Source organism: Biomphalaria glabrata, chromosome 7 (assembly GCF_947242115.1).
Source record: "Biomphalaria glabrata chromosome 7, xgBioGlab47.1, whole genome shotgun sequence".
In the NCBI taxonomy this organism is placed as follows: domain Eukaryota; kingdom Metazoa; phylum Mollusca; class Gastropoda; family Planorbidae; genus Biomphalaria; species Biomphalaria glabrata.
This window is the reverse complement of record NC_074717.1, coordinates 24,703,045-24,721,760: the sequence shown is the minus strand read 5'-3', so window position 1 is coordinate 24,721,760 and position 18,716 is coordinate 24,703,045. Positions and strand designations below refer to the sequence as shown.

The 18,716-nt window shown below is 36.4% G+C and overlaps 1 pseudogene; it reads left to right on the top strand.

Annotated features, from left to right (window-relative positions):
• The first annotated feature begins 156 nt into the window (after positions 1-156).
• LOC106051040 (cytochrome P450 3A30-like) lies at positions 157-18,596 on the top strand (annotated as a pseudogene).
• Positions 18,597-18,716: the final 120 nt, after the last annotated feature.

Below are 18,716 nucleotides of genomic sequence, written 5' to 3'. Positions count from 1 at the left end.
TATGGAACGTCTTAAGTGGACCGAGAACCCGCCCTGAGTGATTTAACGGACCACTTGTTCCTCAGCACTGCTTTGGGGTCAACAGTAGATGTAACAACACATGTGTTCTGTCAACCAAACCGGTTAGTGGCCTACATTGCCAAAGTGTGTTGCAAGGATAGGAGGCCTCAGTTCGTATCAGACAAAACAAAACAAAGTACAAAACAAACTGCAACTCCATGTTCATATGAAGTTCTTCTTCATTCTGTATTTTACAGTGATAGAAATGAAATAAACAGCTTATCATAGGATTTAGACATTTTTCTAATAACAGAGGTAAGCTTGTTTATGTTATAGGTAATGTGTCATTTAAGTTATAGATTTAATTATATAGACATTGTTTAGTTTATCGCCACATGTATGCTTTCTGTCTAACTGTCAAGGCGGTCCTACTGTATGGTTCTGAAACATTGAAAACAACTGAAGCGACAACACAAAAGTGCAGACCTTCATCAACAGATGTCTGAGAAATATCCTAAAAATACACTGGTATGACAAAGTAGAAAACACTAAACTGTGGGAGATGAGTGGACAGAAAAATATAGAAGTGCAGATCTTCGAGAAGAAGTGGAGATGGATTGGTCACACCCTTAGAAAAGATACCAACAACAGAGCTATACAGACCTTAGAGTGGAAACCCCCAGGGTACAAGACGCAGAGGGAGACCCAAAAGAACATGGCGACGCAGTGTACTAGAGGAAGCTGAGAGGACCGGAAAGAGTTGGGAAGCCACAAAAAAGCAGCAAGAGACCGTGGAGAGTAGCGTGTTTTTTTACGGAGGCCCTATGTTCCATGAGGAACGCAAAGGAAAGATAATGATGATGATGCTTTTTTTCTGTTACCTAGATCAAGCATACCTCTTAAGTAGACTGTTACCTAGATCAAGCATACCTCTCTAGTAGACTGTTACCTAGATCAAGCATACCTCTTTAGTAGACTGTTACCTAGATCAAGTATACCTCTTTAGTAGACTGTTACCTAGATCAAGTATACCTCTTTAGTAGACTGTTACCTAGATCAAGTATACCTCTTTAGTAGACTGTTACCTAGATCAAGCATACCTCTTTAGTAGACTGTTACCTAGATCAAGTATACCTCTTTAGTAGACTGTTACCTAGATCAAGCATACCTCTTTAGTACACTGTTACCTAGATCAAGTATATCTCTAAAGTAGACTGTTACCTAGATCAAGCATACCTCTTTAGTAGACTGTTACCTAGATCAAGTATATCTCTTTAGTAGACTATTACCTAGATTAAGCATACCTCTTTAGTAGACAGTTACCTCGATCAAGCATACATCTTTAGTAGACTGTTACCTAGATCAAGCATACCTCTTTAGTAGACTGTTACCTCGATCAAGCATACCTCTTTAGTAGACTGTTACCTAGAGCAAGGATACCTCTTTAGTATACTGTTACCTAAATCAAGCATACTTTTTAGTAGACTGTTACATAGATCAAGCATACCTCTTTAGCAGACTGTTAACTAAATCATGTTACCTACCTATTAGGGTGAACTCAAGGACGCCCTAAGAATCCCTAAATCTTAACTCCCAGTCTTCACTGAGATTTGAACCTAGGACCCCAGGTTCAGAAGCCAAGCGCTTAACCACTCAGACACCGAGCCCTCTATGACGATTAGTATCGGATATAGGGCTTACATGATTTAAAGAATGATTCCAAGATTTTCCTAAACACCCTATTGTGTCTAGATTCTCTTACATTGTATCAGTTACAGACTTTCCATGGAGTCAGAAGCTTGCTGTAGTCTGACATTGTACCTCTCAGTGGCTGTGGCTGGCCTGTTGGCCTATTTGATCTACAAACAGTTTTTGACCAAAGAAACTTGGGACAAGTATGGAGTCAAGAGAGTTAGCTCAACACGAATTATGTTCCATGACTTCAAGTAACTATTTTGTTCTTTATTTCTTGGGACCTTATTAGTAGAAATGAATAATAGTTTTGCTCAGAATGGCTATCAATAAATTAATCCTATTGGAAATCTTCACTATACATTTTCGATTCTAAGCAATGTCAAGGTCGTTATATTAAAGGATCACTCCCGCCAATCAAATAAGAGAAAAGAAAAAAGACGAGCTTAGATTGGAGGGCTATAACATTCAAAACTTCATATTTTCTTTACACCGGTTACACTAAATAGCTAGCCATTTATAGTTTCCGCCAAATATAAAATTCTTCAATCTATTTTTCTCAGAAAAAAAATTTAATATATAAAATGTAGCAAAGTAAAACTAAAATGCCGTGTACACCTACACACTGCCACTGATAAAATAGTAAGACTACTTCCTCATTGGTCTACTTCTTGAAATGTATTTTTTTTTTGGGGGGGGGGGATTGTAGAATCTCTTTAAAAGATTTGATAGCGACAATTTAAAATTAAACAAAGTTAGGAAAAGTAAAACGTTTTAAAGAAATAATTTTAATTTATAGTCCTCCAATGGCCTGTGGCGTATCTACAACTAAATCGTCGGAGAAATTGAAACTAAGATTTGGTCAACAAATGGAGAGCTTGGATATTGAGAGTATATTCCCTGGTCATATGTTAAGATGATCATTTATTGCCACTGATAAAATAGTAAGACTACTTCCTCATTGGTCTACTTCTTGAAATGTATTTTTTTTTGGGGGGGGGGGGATTGTAGAATCTCTTTAAAAGATTTGATAACGACAATTTAAAATTAAACAAAGTTAGGAAAAGTAAAACGTTTTAAAGAAATAATTTTAATTTATAGTCCTCCAATGGCCTGTGGCGTATCTACAACTAAATCGTCGGAGAAATTGAAACTAAGATTTGGTCAACAAATGGAGAGCTTGGATATTGAGAGTATATTCCCTGGTCATATGTTAAGATGATCTTTTATTGTACTTTGTTTAACTTTGTTTAACTTTGTTTAGCTTTGTTTAACTTTGTTTAACTTTGTTACTTTTTGTTACCTTTTTTGTTTCACTTATTATCTTTAACTTCTGCCACCCAAAAGATTTTGTCCGACTCAGAGTATCGCAAAAAAGCCAAATCCTGACATTTTAAATGAATCTTAAGAGAGAGACAGAGAGAGAGAGAGAGACAGACAGACAGACAGTGACAGACAGACAGACAGACAGAAACAGAAAAACTGAAAACAAATGTATTTTATTGTGTTCATTACTCTTTTCGTGTTTCAGGCAGGCTACTAACAAAATCCTCCAGGAGGAAGGTGATACAGTGGGCCTAGACATGAGTGAGTTGTTATTGCTGACACGTGACCTAAACATCCTCAGACAAGTGATGGTTAAAGACTTCAACAATTTTGTTGACCGTGCAGTGATCATAGCCTCTAATTCTCCAGTCGAGAAAGGTGTCTTCTTTCTGGGTGGACAAGACTGGAAGCGAGTACGTCACGTGATCACGCCTTCTTTCAGGTATGTACAGTGTTTAAGTGAATCATTAATTCGTCTAGTTGTCTCCATCCCCAAACAATGAACCGCGGGCTACATCCGGCCTGTATTGCGATCCTATCAAATCTTGTGCCCACCACCACCAACTCGCAAATATTATTGGACTTGTCTACTTTTGAAAATGTGACTTGAATGTATACATCCATTAGACTGAAAAGAAAGGAACCACTGACATTGAGTACCATGATGGTGAGTAAACACATTAAATAAAGAAACAAAAACTCAGAAAATAATTTTAAAATCAGAGGCGCAGCTAGCCATGTGCGGGTGGTGCGGGCTGCATGGGGCATCAAGTGGTGAGGGGCATAAAACTAAAGATACATTTCTAAAAAAAAAAAAAACATACATGAAAAAAAGATCTGGGTGAGTACGAGCCATTAGTTCGACAGTACCTCTGACATCTCAAAATGGGATCAAATTCTTTCCCAAATGTTAAGGTTACGTTGTCATGAATAATGTCGGGAAATTTATTTTCATTGAATGGGACAGTTCAAGAAACAATCACTTGAGATGACCAATTTTATATACTAGTGTGGTAGGTAAATATGAGTTGTTGTCGTCAGCCCAGCTATGGAATCCGCAGATTGAAATCAATTTCGATAGTGCTCATTCATAGCAACAATGACAAAAACAAATTTCGTCTGGGGCGAAAGAAGCTTCAACAGTTTGTTGCAGTTTCTTCAGAAAACTTTGAACTTTTGAAACAAGGACCTGATTCAGTTCTAAATATTGTCAATACAAATATTGATACATTAGCACTATTGTTACAAAGAATACACATTAGTATAGAAAATAACGTCTTTTCCTGTTTTATTTCCATTTTTTATGGTAGCATTTCGAGGAGCTGCATCATATAACCTAGGTACGCCACTGTTTAAAATACACAGCAATACTCAGAAAATAGGCAGAAAATAGGCAGAAAATACTCAGAAAATAGACAGTAAACAGTCGTTAGGTACTTGACTTTAAACATTACAAGCATTAAATACTAAGGTTCCTTGAAATGCATTGTCTCAATTTTATTTATTTTTATTTGAAGACATTAGCTGCTGTTGATTTTAAGATATCTCCAATCTCAACATCCATACAGACAACACTTGAGTTCTTAAGTATAGACACTAAAAGTACTTTTTTCTCTTCACACACTTTAATTTAGAACAAGTTTTACAAGTGCCTGGGTGTAGGAGTCAACAAGATGGAAGTAGTTGATGCCTTACACATAGGTGGCTCGCTAGCCACGCTACATTCATGGAGGACACAGACATTTGTTTTGGAGCAGTTTTAACTTAATTAAAACTTATGTATTTATTTGAATTAACCCTCTTCCTGTTGGAATCATTCATTTCAGCTTTTTCGTTTCCTTATAAAAATCCAACTTTTAAAAACCAATAAAGCAGACTTCAGGAGTGAAATGTAGAACGCTCTAATCCACAGAAAGCCTACAATAAGAATTATATCAGATCCAAACATTAATGAATATAGTTTTTAAGTCTTATTTTATCATATCAAAAAATCGACTTTTGTTTCCTCAGACGTTTGCGTGCGATTTATATATCCAAGACTTGGATACATATTGGTCGCAATTGTTACAATATCTTATCTTATACAATATAGACGTTACTTCAAAAAATAAGATGGTTATGTCCTAAGTGTGATGCATTCAGTCATGCATTTAACCAATGACATAAATTCTGCCAAGTCACTGGTTTTCCTGGCTGATTCAGGCAATCCATTCCATGCTCTAATAGCACTAGGGAAGAAGGAGCACTTGTACAAATTTGTCCTAGCATATGGAATGAAAAATGTGCCTTTATCTTTGTGTCTTTCTGGGTATTTTATTAGATTTTGTTTTTGTATTTGAAGATTATGGTTCAGTGTTTTATTTATAATTGCTACTTTACTTTTGAGTCTCATATCCTGAATGCTTTCTAAATTTAGTGATTTTACTAAAGGTGTTACTTTAGTCAAATGTGAATATTCTTTTGTTATGAATCTCATATGAATACCCGAGTAAGTTATAGGTTTGATCCATGCTCTGTAACAAATTAGAACATGCCATCTCTGTATTTCTTTGGCATTTGCATTGTCGAAAGATGAATAGAAATGTGCCTTTAGGTAGAGAGTTAAGAATGTAATGGTGCAGTCTGATTTGGTTAGAAGATCAAAGTGATTCACAAATTTTAGCAATAACCTTAGTAGTCTTAGATGAAAAACATCGTCCTGAATGGGGCACAATGACCAAAAGCCAATTAGAGATGACCTTAGCACTTTGTGATTTATGTCTTAATAGTTCCATCGGTAATGAAATATCACAAACGATACAGCAGTTAGCTGTAACATTACTCTAGAGACTTTAGGTCAGAAGAAAATAATAATAATCACGTGTTAATAAATATTGAATTAATCAGATATTGAGGACGTCAAAGGTTGCTGATGTCAGTTCTAGAAAAGGACAGGAAATTTCTTGAGAAATAAAATTCGAGGTTCTGGACGAGACAATTACATAAGTAGAAATAGAAGATTTGTCGTTGATTGAGGTGGCAGCTAAAAAGTTGATTAAAACAGATCAATTGTGTTCAAAGGAATATTGTTAAAGTGATAAAAGATGTATCTTTCTTCAGTATTCTATTAATTCATCAATCTACGGCTTACATTTGTGTAAATTGTATGAACAACACAATTCCATAGTAAACACAACGTAACAATTACGTCCTAGCCCAAACCTTCAGCAGGACGGCCTGGATGGAAGCAATTCAAACTCGGGTCCATGGTGACGTCCAGCCCAAAAGCATACCACATGACCATGCAGCCATCCAGGTGCTGTAAAAATTAGACCTTGAAATCTCATTGCAAAAATTGCAACCTTTAATCAGGATTCGAACCCAATGTTTAATGTACATATATAGATATTTAATTTAAACAATAATCTTGAAATCTTTTTTTACATTTGTATTTAGCACAGGGAAGTTAAAACTGATAACAAACTTCATCAATGAATCCGGAGTCAAACTGGCCGATGTCCTTGCCGGTTATGCCAAGAGCGATGACCTACTAGACATCAAACACGTGATGGGTCAATTCACAGGGGAAATCATTGCCAGAACAGGGTTCAGCCTCAAAACAGATTGTATTGGGAAATTAAGTGACGACGACTTTACCAATTTTTTCCAAGAATATGTTTGTAATTCCAGGAAAATTGGTCAACTTTTTGATGTTCATTATTCTACAGTCAAGATGGCTTCATGTTCTACTCGTGAAGGTACAATGAAGTTCAAGCATAACTTTTTATATAAAGGCTCCCATCTGGACACTAGCTGATCCAAAACTTTGGAGGAGGGGGGGCGATTTTTTTCCAAACCCTAACCCTATACATAAACGTGCGTAGAGCACACACACACACACACACACATATATATATATATACATATATATATAAACGCCATAAGCGTTTACTTGCTTTTTTTCACTGCAGAAACGTATTCTCCTGAGTTCTACAGCTCATTATTCATCAATGGGTTTTTTCACTGCAGAAACGTATTCTTCTGACATCTACAACTCATTATTCATCAATGGAGTTCGGGGCGAAGCCCCGACGCCAAACGTGTTTTCTTGCATTCTTCACTGCAGAAACGCATTCTCCTGACCTAAAGCTCATTATTCATACTATTAAAAAAGGACCTTTCGAATAATGGTGTACTTGAAAAATATTCTAATATGAATGTATAGGGCCATAATACATTGCAAATAAAACCCATTTGTTCCTAGAAAAAATAGGATACCCTACATATTTAGATTTTTGCTTTGAGGATCGTCGCCGAAAAAAAAATATTCGATAAATAGTATTCGAGAAAATCACTGTATAAATTGTGAGTTATGTCCCAAATTTATTTAACTAGAAAAATATCAGATTGAGTAAAGGTTGGGAAATTGAAATATTTAAATTTCAATCATAACTTTTATACTGAAAAATTTCGTTTGAATTCTAACTTTTCCAATGCTTTTCCAAGTCTTTCTAAAAATAATTATGATAAATTCATGTGAAATTACATGAACTTTGACTGGAAATGGGAGGGGCGGTAGAGTGAAAATGATTAATCCTCGCTTTTTTAAATAATTTCTGATAAAGATTGCATTTGGCATTAAAGAATAGGGGTGGGGCGACTCGATATAAGAATTTAATTTATAGTATATATAAATTATATTAGTGACAGATTTTTTTAATTTTGTAATTTCTTAACTATAATACAAAAAGAAAAAGTATTGATTTGTCAGATGGGGGAAATGCAATTGCATGTATCGCCCCTCCCACCTGGTACAACCCTTTTTCATTTAAATTTACTAGTGATACAATTTGAGATTAGAGTGTGGTACGACATAATATACAATGGGTCACATATCAATACGTAGTTTATATTAAATAGATATTCAACTAATTTTGTTCACAAACTATGATTCTGCATAAAAATAGGACCGCCCCCCCCAGCACTCAGAGGGCTAGAGTGGGGAGGGCAGTACATGCAATCGCCCCCCCCCTCACCCCACTGAATCGGCCAAAATACCAGAAAGGAGCGACATAATATAAAATGTATATATTAATTCAACTAATTTTGTTCACAAACTATGATTTCTCCATAAAAACGGACCGCCCCCCCCCACTTAAAGGGTTTAGGTGGGAAGGGCAGTAGAGGTATTTGCCCCCCACCCACCCACCAATCGGCTATCAGGGAACGACATAATATAAAGATTGGTTAAAATATCAATACCAAATTTCAGTGATATAGATATTTAATTGATTTTGTTAGCAAGCTGTGATTTCTACAAATAAATTGGACCACCACCCCCACTCGAAAGTTTGGGGGGGGCGGGGGCGGGATTGATACCATCGCCCCCTCCCGACCCCACCAAATCGGCCTACATACTAGAGGGGGGTCGAAATAATCTAAAAATAGGTTGAAATATAAATAATTATTATATATTTTTAACATAAGTAATAAATTCGTATACAAATTGTGTGAATCCTATACTAAAGTTCGTCCGAAGGGGAGGGGGGGTCGGCCGAATGGGGGGGGGGGCGATCGCCCCTAACGCCCCCCCCCCTGGATCCGCAAGTGCATCAGGATAGGTTGTGCGTTGGGTTGTAACTCCAGACAGCTAGTGCTACTTGCTTTTCTAACGTGACTTGTACACAACTATTGAACAAATCTCAAAAACATTTTTTAAACAAACTTAATTAGATTTGTATTCCAACAGTCTCAGAGCTTTTAATTTCAATAAAGTTATATGTAGAAAATCACATGGATTAAAAATGTGTCGAATGATGAGAAATACACGTTAGAATTCATTTTTCAAACTACCGTTTTCACCATACAATAAACGCACGAGGTTCAAACTCTAGTCTCTGACTCCAAATATATTTCATCATTCTTTTTTTTCGCACATACGCACACACGCCATAACACCCTTTGAGACAACATAAAGGCTTGTAGAAGTCATTCCAGTTTTTCATCACAAATAACTAATCCAATTTCTTAAAGAGATGGTGTCCACATTCTGTTTAGCATTACATACCCAATCGGGATCAGCCTGTTAAACAAGCGTTCCTCTTTCTGACCATGCATTATATGGGACATGTTATATAAAAGTCATCTGTTTCTGTGGTCCACAGAAAAAGAAGTTGTCATGTGATGTGGTCAGCATAACGACCAACCTCAATTACTTTTCTACAACTAATGTCAGGTACCAATTAGAGATGGTCAGGGGCGTCCTAAAAATCCCGAAATTCTTGTCTTCGCAGTTCGCCTAGATTTGAACTTTGAACTTCATTGTCCATGTACTCCATATTCTAGTTCTCTTATATTGTACTTTTTCAGAAATTGAAACTGTATACTTTTGATAGTGTCAGCAAAGACGCAGACGAGTACTTTCAGACAATTTTACATCAAACTATTGAAGACAGGAAACAGTTGGCGCTAAGTGGACAAAAACCTTACACAGATCTATTCCAGAATCTGATCGCTGCCAAGGAGGCGGGAGAGAAAGAATCGAAATATACTGAAGGTAATTTCTTTGTTTGTTAAACATTGAACAGAGTTAGTCAAATAGACTAAGAGAAAGGATACCATCAGAGTTTGTAGGTGGACAAGTCGCAAGAAGCAGAATTAAAACGAATAGATAACTGTCACATCAACATCGAGTTTGTAGTGTTGAGTTATCATTATGTTTGTAGTGTTGAGTTATCATTATGTTTGTAGTGTTGAGTTATCATTATGTTTGTAGTGTTGAGTTATCATATGTTTGTAGTGTTGAGTTATCATTATGTTTGTAGTTTTGAGTTATCATTATGTTTGTAGTGTTGAGTTATCATTATTTTTGTAGTGTTGAGTTATCATTATGTTTGTAGTGTTGAGTTATCATTATGCTTTCATATTACGGGATATTTGTTACCATATTTTCCTGATAAAAAGAAAACAAATTGTGATGAAACTTCATATCAATTAGTAAGTATCTGCTGAGTTTTGATTTACAATGTTCTCTGCATTGATAGGTCCGCTTTATTTCTGATCTCTTTGTAGTATTTAAGGCATCATTCATTGTCGAAATTTTTCAAATATTGTTTCTTTAAATTCAGTGTAGTATAGCATATCCTTGATTTTATTTTTCTTGGGCATGGGGGGGAGGGGTATCTTGGAGACGGTTTCAGTGCTTTTAAATTATCGATTGAATTTGTTTTGTAATGTTTTAAAGTTACTTTAAATGTTTTTCAATTGTTTTATCATCGCGGTGTTCACATTTATACATAAAAATATTTACGTAATAAAAAAAAATACTACAGCACCTGAAGATTTGATGTATACTATAAAGTCTTTGTCTAGAATCTACATTGTCTAACCTTTATGTCGAGATTGCTGGTCTTCTGTCCTTTTTTGAAATAGTTAAAATAACATTTTTATAAGCTGCTTGGACGGGGAAGTTGTATCGTCACGATTTGGTTCCCATCATTAAAAAGACGCGACTAGAGAGTCCTACAGACCCATTTCACTAACCTCCACCATTGGCAGATACTGAGAGTATGGCTAACGAGCGACCCGTGTGGAGCTTCGAGAGTGTCCGCAGGCCGAGAGCTTCAAGAGCTGCGGGGAGACGTATCTGTTAGGTCATTGGAACTGTATGGAAGCTATGAGGCACTACGGCAAACAGCGGATCTCGTATCCAGGACATTACCACCATCTCAGGTATCGTCACGATGGTTTCAAGATCGAATCCTGCCCAGTTACCTCCCATGCCGTACAGTCTTAATGAACGTCTGACACTTTAAGGAAAACAAACAACATATCCATTTTTTTTTTAAATCCTTGAAATAAAATGTCTTTATAGTAATGGATTTTTTGTGTGTGTGCAACAGCCGCCCCTATGGCAACATCCTCAAGGGTTAGCGTAAAATATGAAATCACATGTTCATTCAACTATTTTGTGTGCTGTGTTTGTTGTATTTTATGTTATGTTTTTTTTTTATAATTAAAAATTGAATAAGTCATTGGTACACTATGCTAATAAGTATCAATAAATCCGTCTTAGCTATCAATGCCTTAGTCTAGGTCTAGGTCTCTAGAATATATTTATACTGTAATCCATTATTTTTATTTTTTTCCCACACATTTTTTTTCCCTATTTAAATTAAATTTTATTTTCAATTTATCTGTGAATGATTGCCAGCTACACCAAACAATGACTCCTGGGATACCTTACCTAAGACAATGTCTGAGGAAGAGTTACTTGGACAGTCTATGTTCATCATTTTTGCTGGTTTCGACACAACGGCCACCACGTTACAGATGTGTTGTTACAACCTGGCCAGACATCCGGACATTGATGTGCGTAACTTGTTTTCTTTATTTTAAATTAACATCCTATTGTTTTATTTAAGGCGCCTGCCACTTGTGCGGGTGGTTGAGATGTGCCAAGTTAGGGGCTGGTGATTATAAGCTGATGCTTGTACATAGTGATTAACGCAAATTGTAAGGCTATCAAGTGACGGTTCACAAATGTAGCCAGACTCTATCCAACATAGTCTTAGTTTAGGTTTTAATAGAGCAGAACGTTGGCCTAAAGGTTTTACCAATAGCCGTCAGTTGGCTTCATCATGGATTTATTAGGTTGAAAACAAATATTGTCACTAGCTCCATATACATATTTAATGATTATTTTGGTCTAAAATTTGCGGAGTAATAATATTCAAAATATTTTATACCCCAAATTTTTTCATGAAAATAAATAATATCTGCTGCATTAAAACTATATGCTTTGTAGGGTATCGTCATACAGTTTTTCAAATTAAAAAAGAATTTACAAAAGTTTGAGAATGACTTACTACTGACAATACAGCATCCATAATAATTTCTGTGTGTGTATGTGTCCCAGAAATGATGGACTTTACTAGTAACAAAGACATTGACCTTCAAAACTCCGAAGATTATTCATTTCGTGTGAGATGTAAGCCTATGTGGGATGTATGAGGACTTTCACGTGTCTAGAGCGGTAAAATAGAACAAGCAAATGAACTCATGAAATATGAACAATTTCTGAACAAAAAGAAAATTATACAACGTCTCAATAACCTTTGACTGCTCAACAGTATTACATGGTCTGGAAGTGGATGCGTTCACATGTTTGTCTTGTGTGTTAGTGTAAATGAAATAATTTGAATAAACCACATAAAAAATATTAAAAAAAAAATAGTACAACCAACTGAACTATGAACACTTTCTGAGGAAGCATGATTTTACTTGTTGTCAGAGACCAGGACATTTGTTGTCTTTGTTTTTGTCAATGTAAAACCTTTTTTGGACTACTAAAACAAACAAAAAATAATTTAAAGAAAATTCTTTCCTTTTCTTCAAGATGAGGTCAATATTTTCAAAATAAACTTACCTGTTCTTTTTGTTTAAATCAATTAGCGTTTCCTAAAGCTGATGGCTGTTCATAATTTCACATTAGGTTTATATCTTCTAATGTTTAATTACTTTCTACAGTGAGCATTGCACAAGCAAGATGTTCTATAAACTGTCTAGTACAATGTATTCATTAGTATTAATTCATTTATCTATTATATCTATTATAAATTCCTATTCCAGTTTATTGACTTAATCAGTTCTTGACTGAATACACAGAAACACTTGAGTTGAGTGCGGGAATACCCGCTGAAGCCGTGTTCAAAAAATTAAAATGTCTAAGCCCATTCTAATTTAAAGATAATTATGTTTTCAAAAAATTATAACGATCAAACTAGAATTTACACAGCTTGACCAGTGAGTTTTTTTTCCCCACAAAACTAATTAACTAAAATATTTCTAAAAATATTGTAAGAGCCAGTTTCCAAATACCCGTCCACCCAGATTTCAGGTAGTTTCCACCCAGATTTCAGATATTTTCCACCCAGATTTCAGGTAGTTTCCACCCAGATTTCAGATAGTTTCCACCCAGATTTCAGATAGTTTCCACCCAGATTTCAGGTAGTTTCCACCCAGTTTTCAGGTAGTTTCCACCCAGATTTCAGATAGTTTCCACCCAGATTTCAGATAGTTTCCACCCTGTTTTACTTTTTAACCAACTATAAGTTTGCAAGCTAATATGAGGAATTGTTTGTTTGTTTTTTTAAAGGCAGTGTTCAATGTAGCAGTTGCCGTTTCCATCAAAAGCATTCAAGAAATAAATATTAAAGTTTGAGACAAACCTTGGTGGTGTCTACGTCTCTAATTCGGTCTAAACAATTAATAACTTCCCATAGCATAATGAGACAATGTCCCGGCCTTTAGGGTAAACTTTGTTGTAGTCTTTCCCAATAACAAGTCTTGTGGGTCCACTGGAGAAGCTCATACGAAACGGTATCACTCTCTTACAGCTCAGATTGGAGTTAATGTCATTATCTTTTACCTGCTACCCCGGAACAACAAATAGTCCTACACTTTCTCTTTATTCTTCGGCTCCTGAATAGTAAATGTGGGTCTATCCCAGGGGTCGGCAACCTTTTGAGTCGGAAGAGCCAAAAATTACAATTTACAAAATTTTGAAGTTGTCACGAAAGCGGTAGCAATCCTAGAAGTTCTTCTTTTAGACTTTGGGAAGACATATATCTGACAAAATGGGCAACTTTTGCCGTGTCTTTTAGTCCCAAGAATAATCTATAGCAAGTAACATTTGAAGACATTATAGCTATACTGTCTTGTACTGTTTTAGCAGATAGTGGCAAATGTTTGATTTCTATTTCAATATTTCTGGTTTGTTTTTTGAAATCATGAAACAGTTCTTCAGATGCATGTAGGAAGCAGTTTTTGACATACTCATCATCGTAAATGGTTTTCCTTTTTGTGCAATTTCTAGTGGTGCCGCAAGGCTTGCCAGAATAACATTACTTATAGATTGCTTCTAACTTTAAGAAGATAATTCGCTTCTAACTCATTTACAAACAACAACAAACTACATGGTACTGCAACAACAAACTATACGCCGCTTTCAAAGCACGTGGTTAAGGTGCCAATTTGTCTTGCGTCATAGCGAATTAAAACCTACATAGAAACATCCGAAGACGGCAGACTGACAACAGTGACGACGCGTGTAATGGGGGAGGGTGTGGTGAAAAGCGAGTACAAGTGGCTGAGAGATAGAATCGGTGCCTGTGACAGGTGGGGAAATGTGACGTGTGTTTGGCGCGTTAAATGTCTAGGGGATGATTATTTTTAAAGCTATCACACCCCAACCTATCAGCATATGAATCGGGAGCAGACACGCAACTAGACAAGCAATGAAAGATAGATACAAAAGTTAAAAATGAAGAATATTTATTTACATAAATATACATATAAGAATAAAAAGGGGGAGGGTTTGCATCTATCTCTAAATAATACTAGATTTAATCATCACTCTTGCACCTAATAAGAGAGTATGTCACTTTGTCCTCTGACTTAGCTGGTTTTCCTGTTGATATCGCAGCTGGCTGTGTCCTGACTTGAGGTTCTGCAGCTGGAGGTGGCGCTCTAGCGGATAGAGGGACGCCGGTGATATAGCTCTTGTGGAGTCTCAATCCCAAGTTCCAATATCTGTAGTAGGCACAGTAGGGCGGGTGGCCGGCTACCGTGGGCACAAGTGTACTACGGGCTGAGCTGATCTGCCGTGGGCAGCGTAGTTGACAGGATTTGTGCAGTGAGTTGCAGAGGGTTTGGCGTAGCTATGACGTCTCACACAGATCTGGGTCTATAGGGACGTCGCACCTAACAAGTTGACAGGTGGGCTGTCGAATAGGCGGGCAAGGCCGATAGCGCCAAGTAGTAGAGTTGAGTAGCGTCGAGTAGACACTGAACAGCAAATAACAAATGGTTGAGTAGTGTCGAGTAGACACTAAGCGGCAAATAGGTGATTAATCCAATAGGTAAATAGGCAGGTAAATAGATCGTTGATCCAATAAATAGGCAGACACCTGAGGGAGGCTGCGGATAAAAAAAGACAAGTTAGGACATGTCTCTCATGCATCTTATCGATGCCCTCGACTCAGGTGCATTCGTCAGATTGGTAAAATTGCTTTAGAGCACAATGGGGAGATGATGACAAATGGGATTTGGAAAATAGATGGGAGATAGTAGCAATATAGAAATGTACATAAGGGGAAATAATAATATAAAAATGTACATAGAAGGGGAAATAATAATCTCAAATAAACAACACAGGTGGATAGAGAAAGAAGGGGGTGGGGGTGAAACGGGCGGTGGTCAGTGACCAAGACGGTTTGTTTACATATGACCGTCGGTCGAGAACAATGGAGCGCTCTTGAATGGAGAGGGTGTCCGCTCAAGCGGCGCAACTCTCGTTAGAGTGAAATGACTACAGGGGAGATAATTCAATACGGGGGAGATAACTCATAACTCTTTTCTAGACGCAGTATTAGTGCGCTAGTAAAATTATCAAGGCGGTCAACCGAGATAAAGGAAATAAAATAAGATGTACAAATATATACATGGTTGCATCAACGATCAATTGAGCAACGTAGCATTAATAGATTAATGCAATACATAAATACATACATAGGACATGTTTATGTTTTCTACTTACGCCAGTGAGAAATACACAATGCACTAATTAATTATACATGAAATAAGGAAAATACACATGATAATATCCAATGGAAATATGCACAAAGTAATTAAGATGGAACTTGTGATTAAGTTCGGCTTACCACCAGGTATTCCTCTAGGAGTAAAAATGTATGAAGTAGTCCAGACTCGATTGCTCAGCGATAGAGAAGTAAGAGGGTCTGATTTGATTTGGATCTAAATAGGCCTGGAAAGTGTGGGCGGAAACAGGAAATGTCCTAGGCTAAGATTTATCTTACACTTGGGTGAATTAGACTTAAGATGGGAGCGTCGAGAGGCGCTTTGACTCGAGTAATCTCCTAGATCAAAGAGAGACGTAGGAGAAAGGGGGGGGGAGGAGTGACTTGCATTCCACACAAGGTAGTGTCCACTGCGGCTGTCAGACATCCTGCCGATAGATCAAGGAGTCTGTACGTATCTTTGACCCGGTCAAGGGAAGATAAATCGAAAGACGTGGCCTAGCTATCTCCAATGTGGTCAACTAAGTCTAGCCTGGAGAGGAAAAGGTGGTGCGGGTGGAGAATTTAGGGGTAGGATGGGGAAATAATTAAAATAAAATAAATAAATAATGAAAAATAATAATTAATGCTGTGATAAATTTGAGTGACTCTGACAGCGAGTTTTTGACTTGTCACAGTGCCTAATCTTCGTTAAAAGATTCAGAAGTTCAGAACTATTTTTAAAAAATGTCTCGACACAATAAATAATATTTGTGTATGGAACTAGAGAGCCGCAGCTTCGCATCAAGGGAGCCGCATGTGGCTCGCGAGTCGCAGATTGCCGACCCCCGGGTCTATCCCTTATAACGTTTTCTTTTTCTATGCATGGTATCTCAGTGCATACAAATACACCCGTTTATACAGGTGACAAAAATGTTTAAAAAGAGGTCCAGATGCTATTTCCTAGAGTCTAGTTCGTGGTCTCTTGTTTGGGGTAGACTCGGAAGTATTGAACACATAAATACGTCTATAGATGACATGTTTAGAGTTTACCTTTTATATGAAAATATATTTAAAGATTTTAAAAAAATAATTTAATTATCTAAAAGTGAAAAAAAATTATTACGGATTTTTCACGATGTCGTGGTCGCTCTATTAAAAGATGACTGTACCAACTAAACAATCAACACTACTTTGCGTTACAAGTGAAAGAGTTTAGAAATTTGATTTGACAGTGCAGAAAAGTGCCCAAATGTTATCGTATACCTTTTAAATGACATTTCTCAACGATACTTCCTACAAGCTGGACACCGGACACACAGCAGCTATTTAGAGACAGTGGAACACATCCTCCACGACTGCAGGGTTCTCATTTACACATTCAAAGATACGACTAGTTTTGGAACAGATAAAACTGGTGCGTGCGGGGGTCTTGCCCTGTACAGACAAACCCTACAGAACACTTACTGATACCTGGACTGTGCTGTAAGGTACTAATCTCAGCACGGAGCCTTAGAGCCATGGAGGCTTACAAATTTATAGCTTTTGTCATAAATGAACATCTTAAATATTACAATTTTTTAAAGACATTGTTTCTTTCTTTCTTTCTGTTTAGGAATTAAGCGAAGCAAGGCCTAATCTTAAATTTAATTTCATTAATTTATGTAATAAATTTTCATTTCATAGGAAAAGGTTTACCAAGAAATACAGAACATCGTCAAATCTGATCTACCTTCGTATGAAGAAATTCAACAATTGAAGTACATGGAACAGGTCATCAATGAAACTCTACGACTGTATCCTCCCGCACCAATCATGACCCGACGTGCAGCCGAGACCAGAAAGTACGGCAACATCACCATACCGAAAGGTGCAGGCGTGATCATACCCTTGACATGGTGATGAGAGATCCCAAACACTATCCCGACCCTGAAAAATTCGATCCCGATAGATTCACTGAAGAGAATGTTGCCCAACGTGACCCGATGACCTTTATGCCTTTTGGTTATGGGCCTCGCCAGTGTATAGGAATGAGATTAGCTTACATAGAGTTAAAATATTGTTTGGTTCATGTCTTGAGGAAAGTGAAGTTTGAGCTGAATGAAAGAACTGAACCCACACCTGACGGAGAGATTGAGATACTTTTCAACGGAACCACGTTTGTCAAGAAACCGATCATGTTGGCAGTCAGGCCGAGAGTAGTGTAAGACAAACTGAGTCATTGTTGAACATTTTCTTGATCAAGATAGTAGAAAGAAAGTAATCGAAAAGAATGTAAAGTTGTAGTTGTTAATTTGGGATCATTATTAAACTATAGATATTTAGATATATTTACACAGTACGCTTGTTAATGCCTATAATTTTTTATTTAAATTATCTTTCGGTATTGAATAAATGTGTATTGTATCAATGTAAACCGACGAAGCTTGTCTTCAGTAATTTTGTATTGGCTAAACTATAAGTGAGAGAACTTTTATTGAGTAGTATTGTATTGAGTAGTATTGTATTGAGTAGTATTGTATTGATTTGTATTGTATTGAGTAGTATTGTATTGAGTACTAAATAATATTTTTAAAACTTTTTTGTAACTCTTCAGTTTGTACTTTACTAATAACTAAAAGATTCACATTTTTTTTTATATTTTATTCAGCCTGTGATATTTGTGTATGTGTGCGTCTTCTTTGAATTGTTAACTTTGTACATGTCTTCAGTCTTTGTTAAAGTTCATATAAAATACACAACGACACCTTTATTTATTTACATTTTTAATTTTTTTTATTGTTCTTAATAGTTGTCAACATTATTTTCTACACTTATTATATTTGTTTTGTCATTTCTAACAAATGTGTTTAAATAAATATAATCAAACAGATTAAGAGGTGACCACGACACAGATATTTTAATATCTTATGATTGTTAGTTTATTTTTTTTCTTGTGAAATTAAAAAAGAAATGAAAGATTTTGGGGTCTATTTGTGTATAAACTGAAAAGATTTTGTTAATAAAAATTTACTTGCAACATCTATTGATTCTACATTGTACAAAATAATCAGACATTTATTAAAGATTGCAATGTCAATGTTTCACTATTAGCCCCCGACTCTTTCATTATGGTGCATCTCACAACATGCAGATGTCACA